The sequence below is a fragment of the Pristiophorus japonicus genome, chromosome 14 (assembly GCF_044704955.1).
Source record: "Pristiophorus japonicus isolate sPriJap1 chromosome 14, sPriJap1.hap1, whole genome shotgun sequence".
In the NCBI taxonomy this organism is placed as follows: domain Eukaryota; kingdom Metazoa; phylum Chordata; class Chondrichthyes; family Pristiophoridae; genus Pristiophorus; species Pristiophorus japonicus.
In genome coordinates, this window is record NC_091990.1 from 10,125,957 (window position 1) to 10,152,359 (window position 26,403).

Here is a 26,403-nt window from a genome sequence, read left to right on the forward strand (position 1 = left end):
CCCCTCCCCCTTCCCCCCCGGGCTTCTTTTGCAGCCGAGCCCCAAGCCTGTGTCCGGGCGAGGGTCCGATTCTGCCGGCCGACACTCCGACCCTCGAGCCCTGTTTGCAGATGTTCGGTGGTGGCGTGTCAGTTGAAAGAATATGAAAAGTTACAGAATTCCATCAAACTTCCAATACAAGGTTATAAGGTTAAAAAAAAAAATCTTTATTATGTATATTTAACCCTTCTTGACTCCCTCCAAAACTTCGCTGAAAAACAATGGCGTCTTTCTGCGCCGACTTTTCAATGTGTGCTGGTTTTACTTAACTCACCAGAAGGTTTTTCGGAAGTGGTCACGTACTCTGACCTAGGAGAATTGTTTTTTTGGCAAACTTCCATAATTGACAAAATCTGGCGCAGACATCGGGTTACGCCCCATATGATGCAAAAAAAAAAACGAACCTAAAAAAATCATAACTAACTCAGTTACGCTGGCGCAGATTCCTGGGGGAAACTTTAATTTTTTAACTTACAAAAAAAGCATCGCGCGCCAAAAACCGATGCAAATCACTAAGGAAAATTGAGCCCTATCTCTGTAATCTCCTCCAGCTCCACAACTCCCTGAGATATCTGCGCTCCTCTAATTCTGGCCTCTTGAGCATCCCTGATTATAATCGCTCCACCATTGGCGGCCCTGCCTTCAGCTGTCGAGGCCTTAAGCTCGGGAATTCCCTTCATTAACCTCTCTGCCTCTCTACCTCTCTATCCTCCTTTAAGAAGTTGACCAAGTCATTGACCAAGCTTTTGGTCATCTGTCCTAATATCTCCTTGTGCGGCTCGGTGTCAAAGTTTGCTATATAAAGCTCCTGTGAAGTGCCTTGGGACATTTTACTACGCTAAAGGCGCTATATAAATACAAATTGTTGTCGCCTGTGATGCATGAGCATTTTCTGCAGTGTGGTATTGAATGATGATATATTCTGTACATGTGGAATAATATATAGGTGGGAAGCAACTGGGCCTGGTTCAAATCTAACACTGTAAACCTCAAGCAGGGAATGACCAACTCCGCACCTGAGGCCATCCTTTCAAACATTGGAGAATTGTGGTTTTGGATTTCAGTCCTCCATGAGATTGTGAACAGAACTGCAAGAGTTGCTAAGACTTCAGCCTGACCTCCCAGTTTTGGTGGCTGGTGTGCAACGGCCACCCCACCTTAAAAGAATCCCCGCACAGGCATCTTCCACCCTTCAACACGTAGTTCGGGACCTGGAATGTCAGGTCCCTCATTGAAACACATGTGAATTCATCCCTTTTTGGTGTGGAAGTGGCTCATCCTCGATACGAGGGACTGCCTAATACGACAGACCTCCAGGTATGCACTAGGAACACAAGCAGTGCTGCATCTGCGTCTCAACAGCAGACACAGAATATGAGCGGGCATACTTCGGACACACTCCAACTTGTGCCTGCGGATCACCTGAAAATCTGTCCCAAGTAAGCAGAGTTACAGTTGTAGAATTAACCATCACTTGTTAAACTAGAATAGGCTATGTATTACGCTTTAAGAAATCTCTGACATGCCCATTTTCACTCCGTTATAATCCTTCGAAGCCTTTTTGTGCTTCCATCAAGCACAAAGGTCAAATTAGTGAGTCATCTGTCCTTCTGTTCATCCCCATCGACACCTGGGAGTCCCTGGCCCAAGACTGCCCTAAGTGGAGGAAGTGCATCCGGGAGGGCGCTGAGCACCTCGAGTCTCATCGGCGAGAGCGTGCAGAAAGCAAGCGCAGGCAGCGGAAGGAGCGTGCGGCAAACCAGTCCCACCCTCCCTTTCCCTCAACCACTGTCTGTCCCACCTGTGATAGGGACTGTAATTCCCATATTGGACTGTCCAGTCACCTGAGAACTTATTTTAAGAGTGGAAGCAAGTCTTCCTCGATTTCGAGGGACTGCCTATGATGATGACACAGTGTCTGCTGACTCTCTGACTGTTCTTATGGCACTGAATAGAGAAAAATAAATTTAAAATAAGCAAGCGATATATTTTATTCATTTAAGGAACAAAAGCATGCTACAGATAGACTAGACAAGTTGGGGTTGTTCTCCTTGGAGCAGAAAAGACTTCTTCTTTTGTAGCAAAGCACATCAAACGTCAATATCCAAGTTGGATATCCAGGCCAAAGCTTCCGGTGTAACAGCGTGGATATCTTGTAGGCTGCCTGCGAATTCCCTCTGAGGGCAGTGCCCGATGATGTGCTCCAGGGACTGATTAGGAGCTCCACAGTCACATGATGGGGATGCTTTAATCTCCCACTTATGGAGCAGGTGGCAGCATCGACAGTGACCGGTTCTGAGGCGGTTGATGGTTGTCCACTGTTTGCGAGGAAGGTTTGATCTTTCAGGTTGTACTGTGGGGTCCTCTGTAAGGAATCCATTCCGTATGTCGCAGAGAAGACTAATAGGAGAATTGATCGAGGTGTTTAAAATCATGAAGGGTTTAGATAGAGTAAGTAAAGAGAAACTGTTTCCAGTGGTTGAAGGGTCGATAACCAGAGGGCACAGATTTAAAGGAACCAGAGGTGACTCGAGGGCAAAGCTTTTTACTCAACGGTCTGGAATGCGCTGCCTGATAGGGTGGTGGATACAGATTCAATAGCCGTCTTCAAAAAGGAATTGGATAAATACTTGAAAAGTAATAAATTGCCAGGATATGGGGAAAGAGCGGGGGAGTGGGACTAACTGGATTGTTGTTTGAAAGAAACGGCGCAGACGCGATGGGCCGAATAGCCTCCTTCTGTGCTGTACTGTTCTATGATTCTCTCATACATGAATTTTTGTGGAAGGAACTACTTTGTTATTAAACTTCCTGCTGTGTTCAACAGGGAGGGATTACTATGGTTCATTCATGAATGGATTTGCTTGCAGCTCAATTCCAACAATAGTGGGACCTTGGGCCACTCAGCCCTCCTGAGACTCGGAGGCCGCTCAGCCCAGCCCCCATTGCCGTCCCACTCAGCTCACTCCAGCCTTTGCACAATTCAGACTCACACAAGTCACGGGCCCCACTCAGCCCCTGATTGCATCATCATAGGCAGTCCCTCGAAATCGAGGAAGACTTGCTTCCACTCTAAAAGTGAGTTCTCAGGTGACTGAGCAGTCCAATACGGGAATTACAGTCTCTGTCACAGGTGGGACAGACAGTGGTTGGAGGAACGGGTGGGTGGGGGGTCTGGTTTGCCGCACGCTCCTTCCGCTGCCTGCGCTTGTTTTCTGCACGCTCTCGGCGACGAGACTCGAGGTGCTCAGCGCCCTCCCGGATGCACTTCCTTCACTTAGGGCGGTCTTTGGCCAGGGACTCCCAGGTGTCGGTGGGGATGTTACACTATATCAAGGGGGCTTTGAGGGTGTTCTTGAAACATTTCCTCTGCCCACCTGGGGCTCGCTTGCCGTGTAGGAGTTCCGAGTAGAGTGCTTGCTTTGGGAGTCTTGTGTCGGGCATGCGAACAATGTGGCCCGCTCAACAGAGCTGGCCGAGTGTGGTCAGTGCTTCGATGCTGGGGATGTTGACCTGGTCGAGGACGCTAACGGTGCATCTGTCCTCCCAGGGGATTTGCAGGATCTTGCGGAGACATCATTGGTGGTATTTCTCTAGTGATTTGAGACTTGGGATCGCTCAGCCTTTCCTCTGCTATCCTAGGCCCCACAGCCTTCAGAGGACAGGGGTCCGACTGGATAGAGGGGAGAGTCATAGTTCTGAAAAGTGATTGGTGAAATCTGATGTGAACACAACAAACTCGCAGATAGTATGTACCGTCCCACAGATAGAAGATTTTAATAATGCTAGCTGACTTTCCATGGCATTGCTCTTGGGTAGTCTGACGCCAGAACAATTTATATAGCGTCTTTAACATAGTAAAACGTCTCAAGGCGCTTCACAGGAGCGTTATCAAACAACATGTGAAACTCAGTACGCAAGCAAAATACTGTGAATGCTGGAAATCTGAAATAAAAACAGAAAATGCTGGAAATACTCAGCGGGTCAGGCAGCATCTGTGGAGAGAGAAACAGAGTTAACGTTTTGTCAGAACTGGAAAAAGTTAGAGATGTAACAGATTTTAAGCAAGTACAGGAGCGGGGAAAAGGGGAGAAAGGGAGGAAGGAACAAAAGGGAAGGTCAGTGATAGGGTGGAAAGCAGGAGAGATTAAATAACAAAAGATAGACTTGTACAAAGCAAATGGAAATGGCAACGGGACAAGTAAAGAAGCAAAAGATGGGTCTGGAGGAGGTGTAAATGGGAACAGCAGAATAGAAACATAGAAACAAAGAAAATAGGTGCAGGAGTAGGCCATTCGGCCCTTCTAGCCTGCACCGCCATTCAATGAGTTCATGGCTGAACATGCAACTTCAGTACCCCATTCCTGCTTTCTCACCATACCCCTTGATTCCCCTAGTAGTAAGGACTTCATCTAACTCCATTTTGAATAAATTTAGTGAATTGGCCTCAACAACTTTCTGTGGTAGAGAATTCCACAGGTTCACCACTCTCTGAGAAATTCCTCCTCATCTCGGTCCTAAATGGCTTCCCCCTTATCCTTCGACTGTGTCCCCTGGTTCTGGACTTCCCCAACATTGGGAACATTCTTCCTGCATCTAACCTGTCTAACCCCGTCAGAATTTTAAACGTTTCTATGAGGTCCCCTCTCATTCTTCTGAACTCCAGTGAATACAAGCCCAGTTGATCCAATCTTTCTTGATAGGTCAGTCCCGCCATCCCGGGAATCAGTCTGGTGAACCTTCGCTGCACTCCCTCAATAGCAAGAATGTCCTTCCTCAGGTTAGGAGACCAAAACTGTACACAATACTCCAGGTGTGGCCTCACCAAGGCCCTGTACAATTGTAGCAACACCTCCCTGCCCCTGTACTCAAATCCCCTCGCTATGAAGGCCAACATGCCATTTGCTTTCTTAACCGCCTGCTGTACCTGCATGCCAACCTTCAATGACTGATGCACCATGACACCCAGGTCTCTTTGCACCTTCCCTTTTCCTAATCTGTCACCATTCAGATAATAGTCTGTCTCTCTGTTTTTACCACCAAAGTGGATAACCTCACATTTATCCACATTATACTTCATCTGCCATGCATTTGCCCACTCACCTAACCTATCCAAGTCGCTCTGCAGCCTCATAGCATCCTCCTCGCAGCTCACACTGCCACCCAACTTAGTGTCATCCGCAAATTTGGAGATACTACATTTAATCCCCTCGTCTAAATCATTAATGTACAGTGTAAACAGCTGGGGCCCCAGCACAGAACCTTGCGGTACCCCACTAGTCACTGCCTGCCATTCTGAAAAGTCCCCATTTACTCCTACTCTTTGCTTCCTGTCTGACAACCAGTTCTCAATCCATGTCAGCACACTACCCTCAATCCCATGTGCTTTAACTTTGCACATTAATCTCTTGTGTGGGACCTTGTCGAAAGCCTTCTGAAAGTCCAAATATACCACATCAACTGGTTCTCCCTTGTCCACTCTACTGGAAACATCCTCAAAAAATTCCAGAAGATTTGTCAAGCATGATTTCCCTTTCACAAATCCATGCTGACTTGGACCTATCATATTACCTCTTTCCAAATGCACTGCTATGACATCCTTAATAATTGATTCCATCATTTTACCCACTACCGATGTCAGGCTGACCGGTCTATAATTCCCTGTTTTCTCTCTCCCTCCTTTTTTAAAATTAGTGATGATGCTTAGCTGGTAACGACCTTTAACCTGGCCTGCCCTGTGAAGCTATTTGTTTAGCTGTGGCTCAGTGGGTCTTGTCTCTGAGTCAAAAGGTTGTGAGTTCTAAATCCCAGTCCAAGAACTTGAGCACATAAGTCTAGGCTGACACCCCAGTGCAGTGTTGAGGGAGTGCTGCACTGTCGGAGGTGCCGACTTATGGATGAGATGGTAAACCTAGTCTGCTCTCTCAGGTGGCCATGTTTCTAATTCTATGATTAAAAGGTTGCATGGCACTATTTCAAAGGGGAGTTATCCCTGGTGTCCTGGCCAATATTTATCCCTCAATCAACATAACAAAATAGAATATCAGGTCATTATCACATTGCTGTTTGTTGGAGCTTGCTGTGCACAAATTGTCTGCCACGTTTCCCACATTACAACAATGACTACACTTCAAAAGTACTTCATTGGCTGTAAAGTGCTTTGAGACGTCCGGTGGTCGTGAAAGGCGCCATAGAAATGCAAGTCTTTCTTTCTTTCTATTCGCACGGGGGATGAATGGTACATAGGGGCACGTCCGAAGTTCATTTAGAGGTTAATCTCTAAAGTTGGGCTTGAATTTCCCTAAAGACCGCCCGCGCCCAATTGCCGCCCAAAAAACCACTGAGGATGGGAAGATTATCGCCGGTGAAAACTTCCCCCCCAAAAAATTCGCCCAACGAGAAATATAGGCCTTGCACCCCCAATCTGGGCGGGAAAGTGCGATTTCAGCTAGATTGGGCGGTGCCTAAAGAAAATGGGCGATAAATAAAAAAATCTATAAAAATTTACCCCGAGGCTACGAGTTGGGCCTAACACCAAAAAAAGAATTAAAATAATTTTTCAGAAAAACCGAACTAAAAAAATCCAAAGAACATTCCCAAGACACTTTTAAATTAAATCACCCCAACAGATTTTGAAAATAAATGGTAAAAAAAACAATCACTGACCTTTATCTTGTCGACCGACTGCCCAGCTCCGCTGATCCTTGTGGGCAGTATAAAATGTTTTTATACTTACCTATGGGTCCCCGCTCAGCCAAAGATGGCACCGGGGCGATCTGCAGATATTGCACGCTGGCGGTCCGCTCCCCAGTGGGACTTTGAAACCGCCGGCGTGCCTCAGCTGGGGAATTTTTCGCTGACCCAGTTCTCGCCCAAAACGCCCAACACCGCCGAGAAACCGGGCGGTGAAACGGTGCAAATTCTAGCTCTTATGTGTTGGTAATTTAGCAACTTCTTGTCGAGCTGCAGCTTTTGTCACTGCACAAGACATCAGAGGATGCTCTCACCAGCGAGACTCCAGACCAGGAATTAAGCCCACGTCTTCACGAGAGGAGCAACAGAGAGGAGAAAATTGGCAGAGAGAACAAAAAAAGTAAATGCTATTTCTTTTTAAAAGAAACAGGATGTGACACTTATTTGCCAGGGGTCTGAGAATTGCGTGTGGATTTGTGCTGGAGCAGGGGCCAATTCTTCTGAGGGGTTGCGCCTAATGGAAAAATAACAGAATGAAATAGTCTCCACCTTCACAGAATCAGGAAAGTTTGCCAATCCATCCAAAGTTATTTTCCAGTTTCCTACTGATGTGGTGCTTCTCCATTCAATTATCTTTTTATTGTATTTTGTTTAATTACAGATTGCCCCAGAGGGAAGAAGAAACATCATTTCAGTTGTACACATAAACCACATAATCATACTGTTCTTTTGGATGTATGCCACAGTTTAATGTCTTCATAACCATTCCATTATACTCGTGGCAATCACTGCTTACAGTATAATAAAGATTAAAATTAAATTACAATTATTTCAGTAAGTGTGTCACATGTGTTACAATTTGTCTTTCGTATTTCAAATAGCCACGATATTTGTTCTTGCATCCCTCCCAGTTTGTTTTATTGTTATCACCCCTTCTTTGTCCTCTGTCCCGGTCATTGTCATCAATCCCATCTCCAGCTAAGAGGAAATTCACTTGTCTTAAGGTGATGATGAGATTTTTCTCATCAAATCAATGTGGAGCAGTCTGTGGATGTCAAATGTATTGGATTGGGGGAATGGGTTTTTAAAACAGCCTAATTTCTCAGCTGCTTATGACTTGTGTCAGCCATGACTCAGTGGGCAGCACCCTTGCCTCTGAGTCAGAAGGTTGTGGGTTCAAGCCCCACTCCACAGACTTCAGCACAAAAATCTAGGCTGATGTTCCAGTGCAGTGTTGATGGAGTGCTGCACTGTCAGAGGTGCCGTCTTTCGGATTTAGATGTTAAACCGAGGGCCCTGTCTGCACCCTCAGGTGGATGTAAAAGATCCCATGTCACTATTTCAAAGAAGAGCAGGGGGGGGGTTATCCCTGGTGTCTTGGCCAATATTTATCCCTCAATCAACATAACAAAAACAGATTATCTGGTCATTGTCACACTTTTCGTTTCGTGGGAGCTTGCTGTGTGCAAGTTGGCTGCTGCGTTTCCTACATTACAACAGTGACTACACTCCAAAAGTACTTCATTGGCTGTAAAGCGTCTGGTGGTTGAGAAGCTATATAAATACTTTTTGCAATTTCTGGGCCTGTACAGCACTCATGGTCAGCAGCGGTTAGTCTCTAATGGCAATTCCAGCACCGCCTTGTAATGTGCATGACACTGAATAATCGATAGTGAAAATTCAGGACATTTTGGAATGTTAAAATCCACAATGCAGTAACAAAGCAAATGTTTATCTTTTCTTGCCAGTGTAGAGCAATGGCATGTTTCTCGGGATTTTGGAGGTTGAAATTCGAGACGACTCCCTGAAAATATAAACCTTTGGGTAACAGAACAAGACCCTACGCAACAACTGCAATGGAATTCATTTAATGCATTCACCATAAAGGCACAGATGACTGGACATTACCGAATCACGCACAAATATGTACCCACCTCAACCTGATAACTTCAGTTGGTATACAGGGATTTCATCTGGGACAAAGCAGCCGGCTTGATCGGCACCCCTTCCACACCTTAAAGATTCCCTCCCTCCACCACCGGCGCACCGTGGCTGCAGTGTGTACCATCTACAAGATGCACTGCAGGAACTCGCCAAGGCTTCTTCGACAGCACCTCCCAAACCCACGACCTCTACCACCTGGAAGGACAAGGGCAGCAGGTGCATGGGAACACCACCACCTCCAAGTTCTCCTGCAAGTCACACACCATCCCGACTTGGAAATACATTGGCTGTTCCTTCATCGTCGCTGGGTCAAAATCCTGGAACTCCCTCCCTAACAGCACTGTGGGAGCACCTTCACCACACAGACTGCAGCGGTTCAAGAAGGCGGCTCACCGCCACCTTCTCAAGGGACAATTAGGGATGGGTAATAAATACTTTTTTGTGGCGCCCACATACAGAGAATGAACTTAAAAAAATATTTATGTGGAGAGGACATCAGGGAGTGAGGCAAAGTCTTTGTAGAGTCTTTGGTCAGTTGAGCCTTGAGCTGTTGCTGGGTGAAATCATATACATTTCCATAGCAGAGATTTAATTACAACCATAAACCATTTTCTGAGACTGACTTGAGTACTATCAACCAGTGAATTATGGACAGATTAAAAGGCACAGGACCCTGAATACCAAATAGGGAGTTTGCTTGCTTTTTGAATTTCTCAGTTATATCTATCAACATTGTTCTCATCAAACCCTCCCTCAGCCACAACACACAATATCTAATCTACAGGTATGAAGAAAATGGACTTTGTGTACTGTATTCCAAATCTCATCTGGCGATTAGAAAATGATGTTCTGATTCCATCTGCATAAACATCTCCAATGTCCCTTCCAGTCTCTAAAAAATGTCTCCTTACCCACAATCTTTATGTCTGGGCTAAACTACAAATGAGTTCTGTCTGTCCTGTGTAATTGCTCCCTCATTATTCAAGAAGCCTGCTCTAGGCTAGAGGAGATGCTTTGATGACTGGATTTTTAATATCAAGGGCACGGTACCTCACATAAAACAACCTATTAAGTGAGATCCCGATGGGGACTCTCCTCCTCCTCCTCCTCCTTCAACCCTCAACCACATCTGCCATATCTCCATTCGATGAATCCATTGTGCTGTATAGTATGTAAATCATGTAGCCATGAATCACGGAGGCCCAAGACCCCCTTTTTCCTTTTGAGAATGCAGCTAGGCTCTCCTAATACAGCCATTCTGACAATTCAATAACATTATGAAGACAGGCTTTTCAACTTCTATACAAAAAAAAACGGATGTGGGACTGATAGGCAGCACTGATGATAGATAATTAGCCCACATGCTTTAATTGCATATACTAATACAATGGTTCTTTCATGAGTGCGTTATGGGAGCTTTTCATGTGAGTAAAATAATTCCACATTCAGCGATCTCAGTTCTGTTTATTCAACATAATTTTCTGAGTGAGGAATCAGCGTCAAGAAAAAATGCGAAGTAACTTCAGAGACAGTGAAGGATAAATTCAAGAAATTCAGCACTGGCAAGTGGGCTTGAAAATGGAAATGAAGAGCAGGCTGTGCGGGTGAGCGACCTGTGGTATACATTTACATGTCGAGGAAAGGAAACTAAAACAGGATGTAGAAAGAGACTGATCCTTGAATACAATCGCACGATCTTCGGGAGGGGAAGGTATACGTTTCAGCCTGGAAAATGGGCTGAAAAATAAAATACAGATTGCAAGGTCAAGCAACGATAGAAACAGAAAAATTATAAACACGTTTGACAACCAAAAGGGGAAACGTGCAGAAAAATAGCAGAGGGAGGAAAGAAAACAGGAGAAGGCACATTAATTAAAGCTTTGCTCTGTGGGCAGCCTAATCTGGCATTGGACCTCCCATTTATACACACACGAGAGAAATAATAAACACCAAACAAAGAACAACAGAAACAAAATAGAAAATATCACCTGAAAAAAGAAACAAATTAAAGAATTCAAAAAAAAGGATAAAAAAGATTTTGATTTCTATAGCGCCTTTCACGACCACCGGACGTCTCAAAGCACTTTACAGCCAATTAAGTATTTTTGAAGTGTAGTCACTGTTGTAATACGGGAAATGCGGCAGCCAATTTGCGCACAGCAAACTCCCCCAAACAGCAATGTGATAATGACCAAATAATCTGTTTTAGTGATGTTGATTGGGGGATAAATATCGGCCGAGGACACTGGGGATAACTCCTCTGCTCTTCTTCAAAATAGTGCCATAGGATCTTTTACACCCACCTGAGAGAGCAGACAGGGCCTCAGTTTCATGCCTCATCTGAAAGACAGCATCTCCAACAGTGCAGCACTCCCTCGGAGCATCAGCCTAGATTTACCTGTTCAAGTCCCTGGAGTGGGACTTGAACCCTTAACCTTCCAACTTAGAGACAAGTATGCTACTCACTGAGCCATGGCTAACACTGAGGTTTGATGGATTTAGAAAAGTGAAAGCAGGAATCAGATAATCAAGGAGAATAAGACATGAAAATAAAAGCAATGTGAGAGATTAAAGGGACAATAAAATAAATCATAGAATCATAGAAAGATTATGACACAGCAGGAGGCCATTCGGCTCATCGTGTCCATTCCGGCCGACAAAGAGCTATCCAGCTTAATCCCACTTTCTAGCTCCTGGTCCGTAGCCCTGTAGGTTACAGCACTTCAAGTGCATATCCAAGTACTTTTTAAATGTGGTGAGGGTTTCTGCCTCTACCACCCTTTCAGGCAGTGAGTTCCAGACCCCACCACCCTCTGTGAAGAAATGTCTCCTCATCTCCCCTCTAGAAACATAGAAACATAGAAAATAGGTGCAGGAGTAGGCCATTCGGCCCTTTGAGCCTGCACTATCATTCAATAAGATCATGGCTGATCATTCACCTCAGTATCCCTTCCCTGCTTTCTCTCCATACCCCTGGATCCTTTTAGCTGTAAGGGCCATATCTAAGACTCTCTTGAATATATCCAATGAACTGGCATCAACAATTCTCTGCTGTAGGGAATTCCACAGGGTAACAACTCTCTGAGTGAAGAACTTTCCCCTCATCTCAGTCCTAAATGGCTTACCCCTTATCCTTAGACTATGTGCCCTGGTTCTGGACTTCCCCAACATCGGGAATATTCTTCCTGCATCTAACCTGTCCAGTCCCGTCAGAATTTTATATATTTCTATGAGATCCCCTCTCATCCTTCTAAACTCCAGTGAATACAGGCCCAGTCGATCCAGTCTCTCCTTATATGTCAGTCCTGCCATCCCGGGAATCAGCCTGATGAACCTTCTCTGCACTCCCTCAATAGTAAGAATGTCCTTCCTCAGATTAGGAGACCAAAATTGATCACAATATTCCAGGTGAGGCCTCACTAAGGCCCTGTACAACTGCATTAAGATCTCCCTGCTCCTATACTCAAATCCCCTAGCTATGAAGGCCAACATACCATTTGCCTTCTTCACCGCCTGCTGTACCTGAATGCCAACTTTCAATGACTGATATACCATGACACCCAGGTCTCGTTGCATCTCCCCTTTTCCTAATCTGCCACCATTCAGATAATATCTAATCCTTCCATCAATTACTTTAAATCTATGCCCCCTGGGTATTGACCCCTCTGCAATGGGGAATAGGTCCTTCTTATCCACCCTATTCAGGCCCCTCATAATTGTATACACCTCAATTAAAATCTCCTCTCAGCCTTTCTCTGTTCCAAAGAAAACAACCCGAGAAATGGAAGCTGGACAACGCTGTTACAGTATATCAGCCATGTGCTGCCTTATTTAACATTGCAGTTATTTTGAAAACGACGCCCCATTTGAGTGAAGATAACTCCTGGTTCTTCGAACACTCTGTGTGAATTGTCCTCCCCGGCACCAGCTCGGCAACGATTTGGGCCTGAGTTTGCGGTGGGAGGCATTCCGCGGGGAATTGCCTCCGGTCCGCGAATAAAATCCGCGACTATCTCCTGTCTCTGGATCCATGGAGACTCGTGCTCCTGGGCCTCTCCGGGGGTACCCGCGGGTAAAGGCTCACGTATCCCGGGGCGCACGCGGTTCGCAAGAGCCCACTGGGATCACGTGGGCCGGCCTGACCAGTGACAGAAGAGGATCCCCATTCATGCTTAGGGGAATTTCATTTTCGTACGGCATGAATGGGGATCACATAAAAAATACATTTAACATAACAAATAAAAAAAAATATTTCAAATGAATTAAAATACAATTTAGTAAAAAGATTTAAAACAAAAATGTGATCTTTTGAAAAATAAATGTTAATATTTTAAAGGGCCTAAAAATAACCTGAATTTATTTTACAGGTTTTTTAATGTTTAAATAATTAGTTTTAACGTATTTTTATGTTCATTTAAACTCTTACGCTGGTAAAAGCAGGCCTTACGCCGGCTTTTATCAAGCGTAAGCGTTTCACAGGCATTTTCTGGACAGTAGCGGGGCAAACAGCCTTATTCGCCACCCTTGAATGTTCATTTCCCCGGGGGTGTGGAGGGACTGAGCGTAAGTTCCGAGTTTTTGCGCATGTGTTTTGCATGGGAAACACGGAACTTGCGGTGCCCTTACCGGCGAGTATCCCGTGTACGCATTCATAGGCCCCGGAAAATACGGGCCAATATATGTGCGATCGTTCAGGTGGTATAAGGACGTTGCCTTTAATCAGACTTTACATTAAAAAAGCTGGTTACATATTGCTAAAATAGTTGGATTTCAGGGAAAATGTTTATATTTTACATCAGAGATTTGCCTAAATCAGAGTTGCCCGCAAGTGAGGTTTACGGTTCAAATATTGTAACATTTGTCCTCTAAACGGGGACCACATCTGAGCACTTTGCTAATACATTCTCTGTAACTTAAATAAATGTACGTCCTGCTCGATTATATTATGGACAACGTGCAGCTGAATATTGAAAAAGTGTAACCCATCCACTTTCTTGATTGAAAGATATACAAGTTAGGATCTTTCTACATGTAGGTTTGGTTCCAGGGGTTTAGAATATCTGAGTGGGATCTGGTGAATTAGTTGATCAAACAATGTTTTATAGGCCCAGCGGGGTAAATTATTTACAACAACGATTCTGTCAAAGTCCCAACTTATATGCACTGTTATGTGTAGCCTTTTGTGTTGTGTTAACCAAATTAAAATCTTATATAATAAAGCCATTGTTTCAACATATTGCACAGAAATGGATTTATAGTAAATAAAATAACTTACCCAGGATCAACAAACTTAGTATTCATTTTTCGGATGAGAAGTTAAACCGAGGCCCTGTCTGCTCTCTCAGGTGGACGTAAAAAATCCCACGACACTATTTTCAAGAAGAGCAGGGGAGTTATCCCCGGTGTCCTGGGGCCAATATTTATCCCTCAATCAACATAACTAAAACAGATTATCTGGTCATTAGCACATTGTGGGAGCTTGCTATGCGCAAATTGGCTGCAGCAATTTCTGCATTACAACAGTGACTATACTCCAAAAAAAGTACTTCATTGGCTGTAAAGAGATTTAGGACATCCTTAGGTTGTTAAAGGCACAATATAAATGCAAGTTTTTTTTTTATTCCCGTATACAACTAAATATTTGCGACACTTGCTTTGAAATGCTACCTTCCTACAAGTGTCCTCTTGAATAATTGTTAAATAACATTATTAAAAAAAGAGACTTGTAGAGTAATCCCTAACTTGGGTGTTCCTTCCCTTCCCCCCCTCCAAATATTTGTAATAGCTTTGATATTTATTTTCATCGATCCATATTTGTAATACTTGTCTCTTTCAAACTCATGATGGAACTGCTGAAACCCATCAGCCCCACTGAAATGGGCTTTGCTGTCGATGCTAGTACCTGTAGGGCAAATAAAGAATAATTGACAATAAACAGCGTGTTACCATGATTAACGTTACTTTGTGACTGTATTACTGTGTGAGGAGGCTGAAGCCTCCAGCTTGCCTGATGTGTCTAGTGCCCCAAAACACTACTAACCTGTAAATAGCATGCTGGAAGCTTTAAGTTTCAAAAGGGAATTGGATATATACTCAAAAAAGAAAAAAAATGCTGGGCTATGGAGCAAAGTTCCCTCTAACTTACGGTCTAAGAGCGTGGTCCCTTTAAATTTGCTGCGGGATATCTTCCAGTGGCAGCAGTTGGTGAGCAGCCTGCGTGGGCCTCCTGATTGGCTGCGTATCTTAGGGGGCACATTGCTGTCGGGTAAGAGCGGGGGGAGCAGGAACTAACTGGATAGTTCTTTCAAAGATGGGCTGAATGGCCTCCTTCTGTGCTGTGTATTCCCATGAATCTATGATTCTAAATCTGTTCAGCAACTATGGGCAAGGCTCATTAATGCCCTCCCAGCGAATATTTAAATTGGAGACTGCCCTCACAAGGCAAATGGGGCACTTGAGCAGCAGTCCAGTTACTGAGCGTCCGTCTGGATCAAGCCCTTAAGGGGAGGCTGCTGGGACAGAAGAGTTTATAAGAACAGAAGGATTAGGAGCTGGAGTAGGCCATTCGGCCCCTCGAGCCTGCTCCGCCATTCAATGAGATCATGGCTGACCTCAGCTCCACTTTCCTGCACTATCCCCATATCCCTTGATTCCCTTAATATCCAAAAATCTGTCAATACCTGTTTTGAATATGCTCAAAGACTGAGCCTCCACAGCCCTCTGGGCTAGAGAATTCCAAAGATTTACCACCCTCTGAGTGAAGATTCCCACATTACAGCAGTGACTACACTCCAAAAGTACTTAATTAGCCTTAAAGCACTTTGAGATGGCCGACGGTCGTGAAAGGCGCTACATAAATGCAAGTCTGTCTTTCTTTTTACAAGGATGCGCCCTCTTAAGCTTTCTCCTGAGCTGCCTCTAGACAGTCACCTTGAGTGCGCCCAGGCTAACATTCCCAGCAATGAAGCACTGACCATACTTGATCAGCTTCGCTGGGCAGGCCACATAGTTCGCATGCCAGATACGAGACTCCCAAAGCAAACGCTTTATGCGGAGCTTCTTCAGGGTAAACGAGCCAAAAGGTGGACAGCGGAAACGTTACAAGGACACCCTCAAAGCCCCCCTGGTAAAGTGCGACATCACCACTGACACCTGGGAGACCCTGGCCAAAGACCGCCCGAGGTGGAGAAAGTGCATCCGGGCGGACGTTGAGTTTTTCGAGTCTCAACGCAAAGAGCGTGGAGAGGTCAAGCGCAGACAGCGGAAGGAGCATGTGGCAAACCAGTCCCACCCACCCCTTCCCTCGACGAATGTCTGTCCCACCTGTGACAGGGTCGGTGGCTCTCCTATTGGACTGTTCAGCCACCAGAGAACTCACTTTGGGATTGAATGCAAGGCTTCCTCGATTCCGAGGGACTGCCTATGATGATGATGATGAATGTTGAGATGGGGGTATTCTTTCTTCAATCTAACATGCAGTAATGATGTGGTAATATTCATTAACAGGCCTGCCACACTCTCTCCCACACTTCAAGCCTTTAGCAAGCTTTGGTCACCTCTCCTAACTCGCAGGCCGTAGGAAACTGGACAACGTGCAGTTAAAATCAGCCGGGAGACTTCTCTACCAATGTCTCGCTCCATTCCCCATAGTGAAGAAGACTTCATAATCAATAGTAATAGGATATTAATGTCTCTCACAATCCACTGTTTCCAATTGATTCCCTCGATTTGAAGCACAGAGTCAGCCAAAACATGTAATTAAGTTGCATGCAACATTGTGGCATAATATGGACGATGATTTAGGATAGATGAGGCTTATCACCATTAAGTCAGGACCCGCTAACGAGGCCCTGTTCCTACCTGCAAAAGCAAAATACTGCAGATGCTGCAATCTGAAATAAAAACAGAAAATGCTGGAAATACTCAGCAGGTCAGGCAGCATCTGTTGAGAGAGAAACAGAGTTAACGTTTCGGGTCGATGACCCTTCGTCAGAACTGGCAAAAGTTTGAGATGTAACAGATTCTTTAGGAAATGCAGGGGGCAAGGAAAGGGGGGAGGGGAGGAAAGAACAACAGAGAAGGTCTGCGATATGGTGGAAGACAGGAGAGATTTGAGAGACAAAAGGGATGATGGGAGAAATTGAGATGGTGATGGCAGAAGTCAGGAAACAAAAGATGAGTCTAGATAGGGAGTGAATGGCGAAATAATCACCAGCTGCCCTGGGAAAGAGAGAAAAAAAATAAAATAAAAAGGAGGGGATGGGGGAGGGGGTGCAGTTTGTAAAAACAAATGGGAGGAAAGGGAACAAAATATGGGCAGAGGTTATGGTCTGAAATTGTTGAACTCGATGTTAAGTCCGGAAGGCTGTAAAGTGCCTAAACGAAAGATGGGGTGCTGTTCCTCGAGCTTGCTTTGAGCTTCATTGGAATAGTGTAGGAGGCCGAGGATGGAGAGGTCGGCATGGGAGCGGAGCGGGGAATTAAAGTGACAGGCGACCGGAAGCTCGGGGTCACACTTGCAGACTGCCTGATCCGCTGAGATTTCCAGCATTTTCTGTTTTTATTCCCGTTGCAATCTGTGATGTCTGAGCACAGATGTCACACAGACAACGGGGGCCGAATTTGCTCAAGGCCCCCGCCCGCCCAAAGTGCCGCCCAAAGTGCCGCCCAAAGTGCCGCCGATGGCCGTCGAGGTACCGGACGGTACTTTGGGCGGGGGTTTTCATCGCCGAGATCCCTCGAAGGTCGGCGGGTGGCAAGCCAACGACGTACATCACCAATCTGGGCGGCAGCGGGCGGGAGCGCCCATTCTCGGCGGCAAAGGCGCTTGCCGCCCAAGTGCCACCGAGGACGGAGTCAGGACCATGGAGGGTCGAAAATAAAAATCATCACCGACAAAAATAAAATAACTCAGGACCTTGAGGGGACCCCCATCCTGTAAAGAAATAATTCTAAAACATCCACTGACCTTTTTTCCACGATCTTCACACTTACCGTTGAGGACAGAGCAGCCTGCATGCAACAGTCCACCGATGATTCCCACCGACTCCCGCCCGTACCAATCCGGCATCTCGGCGGGCTGGAGTCTACTTACACGCTGACGATGGCGGGCGCTTCCCGGCGGCTCTCCCCTCCCGCCCGCTCCAGGCCATGACGAAAATGGCACTGGGCGGTTCGAGCAGAGGGATGTCGGTGGCAGTGGGCGGTAAGTTCATCAAAATCGGTCCCAATGGAACTGCCCAAATTGCTGAACTGCCCACACCTGGATCCTTCAAGTTAAAAGGGACCGTGACCTCCTAGTACATGGAAGCCAATCTGTGGCCATGTGTTGGAGATTCTGGAGGTGACGACTGTCACAATGTTAATAAAGTGTTAATAAAGGCGCTTCACAACAGTGTTACAAGACAAGAAACATTGTGGGTCGCCCCGACCTGTGTGAGAACACCATCGCAGGTCGGGGCTATAAATAGAGCTGGAGCGCCGGACCCTGGATCATCGTGGGCGGAGGTGCGGTGAATGAGGGTACGGGGCCCAGAACAGCTGAGGGCCCAGGGGCAGCTCGGGCCCAGCCCACACTGCGATATGTGTGCGCACTAGGTCCGTGCAGCAGAGCCGGTCTCCAGTTGTCCTGATTAACCCTTGCCACTGGATAAAGGCCTAGCTCTGTCAAGCCCGTGTGGTGGTTAATGTACAACGGTCACCAGACGTTAAAAAAATTCATGCACAGGTATCTTCCACCCCCTCAACTGGAGTTCAGGACTGGAACATCGGGTCCTTCATTGAAATATCTGTGAACTCTCATGGAAGCAAGTCATCCTCGTTCGAGGGACTGCCTATAATGAAAGTGTTACTTCTCATTAGTCTTTATTGTGCATAGAACCAACAACAACAACAACAACCATATTTATATAGTACCTTTAATGTAGTGAAAGTCCCAAGGCACTTTACAGGAGCATTATGAGATAAAACAATTGGCGCTGAGCCGCATAAGTAGAAATTAGCGCAGGTGACCTAAAGTTTGGTCAAAGAGGTAGGTTTTAAGGAGCGTCTTGAAGGAGGAAAGAGAGGTAGAGAGGCGGAGAGGTTTAGGGAGAGAGTTCCAGAGCTTGGGGCCTCGGCAACAGAAGTCACGGCCACCAATGATTGAGCGATTATAATCAGGGATGCTCGAGTGGGCAGAATTAAGGAGCGCAGACATCTTGGTGAGTTGTAGAGCTGGAGGAGATTACAGAGGTAGGGATTATGAGAATGATACAGCACATAAGCACATAAAGAGGCCATTCAGCCCATAATGCCTGTGTCGGCTCTTTGAAAGAGCTATCCAATTAATCTCACTCCCCCACTCTTGCCCCGTAGCCTTGCAATTCTTTTCCCTTTAAGTATATATCCAATTCTCTTTTGAAAGTTACTATTGAATCTGCTTCCACCGCCCGTTCAGGCAGCCCAAAATGGCCTCCTTATGTGCTTATGTGCTGTATCATTCTCTGTAATCCCTATCTCTGTAATCTCCTCCAGCCCCATAGCCCACCGAGATGTCTGCGCTCCTCTAATTCTGCCCACTTGAGCATCCCTGATTATAATCACTCCACCATTGGTGGCTGTGCCTTCTGTTGCCTAGGCACCAAGCTCTGGAACTCCCTACATAAACCTCTTTGCCTCTCTATCTCTCTTTCCTCCTTCAAGACGCTCCTTAAAACCTACCTCTTTGGCCAAACTTTCAGATCACAACAACTCGCTGTGTAGAAAAAATGTTTCCTCATGTTGTCTCTGGTTCTTTTGCCAATCACCTTAAATCTGTGTCCTCTGGTTAATGACCCCTCCGCCAATGGGAACAGTTTCTCCTTATTTACTCTATCAAAGCTGTTCATGATTTTGAACATCTCTATCAAATATCTTCCTAATCTTCTCTGCTCAACGGAGAAAAAACTCAGCCTATCCAGTCCCTCAACATAACTAAAGTCCCTCGTCCCTGGAACCACTCTAGTCAATCTCTTCTATGTGTTCCCTAAGGTCTAAAGTGCAGTGCCCAAGGTTGAACACAATGCCCCAGCTGTGGCTTAACTAGTGTCTCATAAAGCTTTCCAGGCTTTTGTACTCTAAGCCTTTATTAATAAAGCCAAGCTTTTTTTTCACAGTCTTCTCAACTTCTCCTGCCATCTTCAAAGATCTGTTTGTGCACACCCTCGGGTCTCTCTGCTCCTGCACCCCCTACTTATCTCTATTTATGTTTGATTTGCAATTTTCCAATCTGGCTTGAGTAGCCCAACAAAAGGGTTATTACCTTATTAAACATACTTCTGCTTCTGAATACATTGTCCAGGATTAATTGCAGATGGTTGGTCCGATAACGCAAAGGACATTTTTTTACCCGATACCATTAAATCTTTCACTATTATTTCAGAGTATAATGCCTGGGAGTGCCCTTGTTAATCCATGCAGAATTAATCCCAGCATTAGTGACTGGGATATAATTTCAAAATTGGTCCTCCACGCTTCAAATCATTGAGTCGCAATTTCAAAAACGATGCTTTTGATAATTAGACCTATTTAATCTTCAGGCAAATTCAGTTCTAATTTGTACAGAAACCTTAGTTAACTATCAGTGCCACATTACTGTAAAGGAATCTGAAAATTAGCATGACTTAAAAACAGATAAAAGTTCAACCTGTTCTCCAAGCTAACACTAGGGCTGGATTTATGTTCTGATGCCGCCTCTGGTTACGCCCCGGAGGGGTGGTAATGGCTGTGGTAATGCCCATCCCTAATTGCCCTTGAGTAGCTGGTGGTGAGCTGCCTTCTTGAACCGCTGCAGTCCGTGTGGTGAAGGTACCCCCACAGTGCTGTTCGGGAGGGAGTTCCAGGATTTTGACCCAGCAACGATGAAGGAACAGCCGATATAGTTCCAAGTCAGGATGGTGTGTGACTTGGAGGAGAACTTGGAGGCGATGGTGTTCCCATGCGCCTGCTGCCCTGTCCTTCTAGGTGGTAGATTATCCAAATAGTGGATAACCAAGGGGTTATAGGGAGGGAGGTACTTAATACAATCACTATCACTAATGAAGTGGTAATTGGTAAAATAATGGGACTAAAGGCGGACAAGTCCCCTGGACCGTGATGGTTTACATCCTAGGGTCTTAACAGAAGTGGCTGCAGAGATAGTGGATGCATTGGTTGTAATGGAATTATCTTCCCCAAAGAGCTGTGGAGGCTGGGTCATTGAGTATATTTAAGGCGGGGATAGACACATTTTTGAGCGATAAGTGAGTAAAGAGTTATGGGGAGCGAGCAGGGACATGGAGCTGAGTCCATGGTCAGGTCAGCTATGATCTTATTGAATGGCGGAGCAGGCTCGAGGGGCCAAATGGCCTACTCCTGCTCCTATTTCTTATGTTCTTATGTAGGTCGTGGGTTTGGGAGGTGCTGCTGAAGAATGATATATTCCTAATGTAGGAACTTCTGTCCAAGAAGCATGTACCATTGGCTCAGAATAGCCTTCGCTGGAGGGATCTCAGACATTGAAGCAATCAACTGAGAGACAGAAAGTCATGACCAGGGTAATTGTGGATAGAGTCCCTTTATTCATTACGCTGCCTTGTGTCGCATAGTAGAAGTTCATAGCTGGATTTAGGTGCTTCATCGTTTTTTATTAGAATCCGTGAAAAGGATATTAATTTTCAGGAACTTTCAGATAGGACAGTAGGAGGATAAGATTTTATTTTCATTCTTGCCCATGGTTTCTCTGCTACACCTTGCTTTGCTGAGGTATGGTTCCCCAGGCACTCTCCGGTACTCGGCCCGAACCTAGCAAGTGAGCATCTATAGGCTATTCAACCAGATGAGGCATCACAGTAACATTCTGCCTGTCCTCAACCAGTTTCTACATATGCACACTTCCATCAAGGGTTATTGGATAAGAAGCCAGAGTGGAAACTCTGGCATGATGCCGATTATTGCACCCTTATGCCACTCCACCCTTAGATCAGCTAACACCAGCTCAGGATGGGGATCAAATCTAGGCCCATTCTGGTTTGCATGCTGATAGCTACTTACTGTGGCTCAGTGGGTAGCACCCTCACCTCTGAGTATGAGAAGGTTGTGGGTTCAAGTCTCACTCCAGAGACTTAAGTGCAAAAAATCTAAAATGACACTGCAATACTGAGGGTAGTGCTGCACTGTCGGAGGTGCTGTCTTTCAGATGAAACATTAAACTGAGGCCCTGTCTGCTCTCTTAGGTGGATGTAAAAGATCCTATGGCAATATTTCGCAGAGGAGAAGGGAAGTTATCTGCAGTGTCCTGGCCAATATTTATCCCTTAATCAACATCACAAAAAACAGATTATCTGGTCATTATCACATTGCTGTATGTGGGAGCTTGCTATGTTCAAATTAGCTGCTTTGTTTCCGACCTTACAACAGCGACTACACTTCAAAGTACTTCAATGGCTGTAAAGTGCTTTTGGGACATCCGGTGAATGTGAAAGAAAAAAGAAAGACTTGCATTTATATAGCGCCTTTCATGACACCTTATGTCCCAAGCACTTTACAGCCAATGAAGTAATTTTTTGAAGTGCAGTCACTGTTGTAATATAGCAAACGGAGCTATATAAATGCAAGTCTTTCTTTTTTGGATAAAGAGAAAGAAATTTTAAAAAGTCAAGTTCTGGAATTGGGTTTAATAAGATTGGATTCTTTTTTTAAAAATAAAGCTGAACAAAGCTCCCAAGAGTCATCTGATTCCTCATCTTCATTCTTATCTATTTGTTTTCCGTTTTGTTTCAAGGACAGAAAGGCAGTCTACTCCTAAATGATTCTGACCAGATCCCTTCCCGTCCGGCATTGGAGAAACTGTCTTGGTATTAATTCACATGCCTTAGGCTGATAAATAAGCAGTTTGGGTGCAGTCTTCAGAATTAAAATTAAAACATCTGAGATTAAAGAAACATTAAGACAGATTTTTTTTTAGAAAGTTGAACATAAGTTACAATCGTAAATATTGTTACAAATGTGGAAGAATCCTAAAGTTAAAAATATACGTTGCCACAAAGCACTCAGTGATGGCGATGTGATGATGCAAGATAGATACATGAGCTGTGCGTACTTATGTCTGTGGCAAGCTCCATTAGAGTGCGAAGGTCATGGTAACCTTCAGCTTAATTGTTCACTGAGAGGTCTTAAGTTGCTAAGAAAATAACCAATATTATATAAATTTCATACAGTGAAGAGCACTTTTAGTATTCAAATGCTGTAAAATCTTCATTATCAGTACTTTATGATGAATGCCTTATTAGAAATAGTTGAGTGTACAGTTAAATTGTAACGCACGATCGTTTTGCCTTTAAAGTGGAATCTATTATGATCCATTGCGTAAAGGAATAGTCGATAGCTAATCCTGTTAAACTAAATGGGTTAAAAAGTAGTGGGAAAGCAGACAGCAATAAAAAGGTTGATTTGAGCTACTAGCTTCTACATTTATGGCTTGGAAATCCAGTGTGTTGAGAGGACTATCAAAAAGATTACTTGACATTCACGGCAATATCATTCTGTTGGAGTTGTGTGGAGAGTGTGTTGTGTTACAAATAAAGACACACATTACTGACAGTGAAGCGAAATCTGTCAGTACCTTATACCGGAAAGGAAAATACTTTCATGGCCTCTTATCTTGTGATGCTTTATATATAATATAAAAATTGTATACGTTCTTAAATGTATCGTTTATATATTATGTAGTGTTAACAAAACTCGTTTGTGAAAGTGTAGCATGGGTAAACCAGATTTAAGGTGATTGACAAAAGATCCAAAGGCGACATGAGGACATTTTTTTCCCGAGTGTTTCGGATCTGGAATTCACTGCCTGATGTGTGGTGGAGGCAGACTCAATCGTGGCTTCCAAAAGGGAATTGGATAAGTACCTGAAGGAAGAAAAATTGCAGGGCTATGGGGAACGGGCGGGGGAGTGGGACTAGCTAAGATGCTCCTGCAGAGAGCCAGCACGATTTCGACGGGCTGAATGGCCTCCTGAGGGGCAGCAGAGAAAGGAACTAACATCCCCTTTTGTGGTACCGGTGTGAGTTTTGCAGCTTTCCACCTAAATGTTGCTGTTCTTACCTAACTGTTCCAAGTAACAAATCTTGCTCAGTAACCATCTGATTTGTTTGAGTAAATCAGCACAGCTACCGAATAAAGGGGCCACACATGTAAATTGCTGACCATTGGAGTGGGTTACAAAGAGGCCTGACAGTTCTTCCTGCAATCTAGGGGCCGTCCATAAAGTATGTACAGCCAATAGTGGGTTTGGGGTACGAGGATGAATAGTGAAGCTACCTCATTGGCGAGTGGGATAGAGGGTGGGAGGGAAGTTACCAAATCATACAGACAGTATTTACCAATCTTTAAAAAAAAATATTATCTGATCACAGCATGTGTTTCAAATACATCAGCACGTTTTGGTTCTAAATAGAACATTTGTCACCTTTGCAAAAGACACAGAGAATGCTGGAGACAGACAGCAGGTCAATCCGCAAGTGTCGGGAGGAAGGGAAGGTTAATGATTTCCCCTCCTTCAGAAGTAAAAGTGGAAATGTAAACAAGGATATTGGTATAATCAGAAAAACATAGAGGGGGGGGGGGAGAAGAAACAAAGACTCTATATTCAAATCACTGAAGGAATTGTTCAAAATGTTTGACCAATGAACATTTTCACAACCCCAAGCCCACTTTGGGGAGTACATGCTTTATGGACGGCCCCTAGACAGCGGGCTGATATGGCTTCCCTCTTTGTAACCCGGCACTGTCGCCCTCCTGGCCAGCCATTTACATGCAGATAAAGGAGCAGCATTCCTGCTATAATGGCTTGAGGTCCTAGTGCAGCCTAAACGTGTGGTTTGAATAAGGAACCTTCCACCCTCCCCCCCCTCCCCCACTCCCCCTGCACCATTCTCTCTGGGATGGGTGGTTGTCTGGGGAGGATAGGTCGCGGATTGCTGCTCCTTCAATAGCCAAGTTGGAGCTTGACGATTCAAAGTTCCACAAAATGATATGGAGATTTTTTTTTGTGTTTTGTGTGTGTGTGTGGCGTAACCTTCTCTGTTTGTGTGTTCTTATTTACCTAGTATCTATTTTGGATATATGCAAGCATTACTGAATTTTGGTGAGTCTGATTAGTTTTTGGGTCTATTCTTGAAAATGTCCAACATCTTAGAGTTTTTTGGTAATTTATAATAAGAAAAGTTGGCGTCCTATTTTCCCCACGGATGAGTAGTTTTGTGTTACAGGTTTACATCTAGACAGGGATTCTGTATAAAGGGTAGGAAATTCAGAAATATCACTTTGAAAACAAGCAAAGGGCCATTGTCGGATCGAATGTCTGAAACAAGATATTTGCTGAAGTGATTTGCTTCAACTTGTCCAATGAACGCATTGAAATTGGGTGCAAGCGCATTGTGCGGTGTTCAGGTAGAAAGGGGAAAGGCACGCGGGAACCTGCGGATATATTTCCCTCTGGTTGGAAAATAACGAGAGAAAAGCCCAATTTTTATTCTGTTTATTTTGACTTATGAACAAAATTGTAGGAAATGTGCCCTTCCTGAAATGTCCTCAGCAGGAGCGAGAAAATTATATTTTGAGACTGCTACATGGCAGAACTTTGCTGCTATAAATAGCTGAAACCCAGCCGTGCAAAGTGCAATATTGGTGCTAACGCAGGTTAAAAAAAAAGGTTGAGTTTCGATGCGAGTGAATGTTCCCAGCAACCTTGTGTTGAAAAATGCAACTCTCTTGCTAATCCTCAAATAACTTATTTGATTTCCTTGCCTTTATTAAACCCTATAGCGTAGGAGTTACTGCTGGAGATGTTATCACACGAACACTTTTAGTTTGAAAAGTGACTTTGCACAAATTGTGGAGGATGAAGCCTTCTCTTTATAGGAAAACTATATTTGGCATTCAATGAAAGTTTTACAAGTATTGTTGATATTTTTTTGACACTGCATTATTGGAGACTGTGGGCTAGGCTTTGTGAAATCCGCCTGTCCAGTGAGGTCACACACATAGCAGGCGAGGATTGCTAAATCGCAGGTCGACTGACTGCGAATGGGTAGAATATCGTGGACAGCGTGCCTGTGATTTCTGCATGTCCTGCCGGCTCCGAGTGCGGCCCTCCACTTGTGCAGGATCTCACAGAATTACTCTCATGTGCCCCCAGCTCCATTCTAATCCTTTCAAACAAAACCTCGCTAAATGCATTTACCAATCTATTTTGTACATACATGTTTCATCTTGATTTCCTTGCGTTGATATAAATTATTAAACCCTATAGCGTAGCAGTTACTGCTGGTGATGTTATATGGACACTAAATGCACTTGTACCAAATTCCTCTTTCTGCTATTTCAACAGAGGCGTGAACCCGTTTACTTTAAGTATATTCTTTTGCAAAAAAAATGACATCCAATAATTATACTCTATTGTGAAACGTTTGATTATTGAATGTTAAGAAATCTTATATTAGAATATGTTGGTGTGGTTGGATGTACAAGAAGCACAGCATTCTTTACCAATGCCAGTCTTATAAAGTTTACACTTGTTACTATTAGCAATGCTTATTCAGTAAGGACCATCTGAATTATTGCAGTTGGAAGATGAAAAGAATATTGAGATGTGTTTCCATTATTATCTCTGGAAGTACGTGAATCTCTCTTTTACCTGTTATGTATTTTTAAAATCTTTAATCT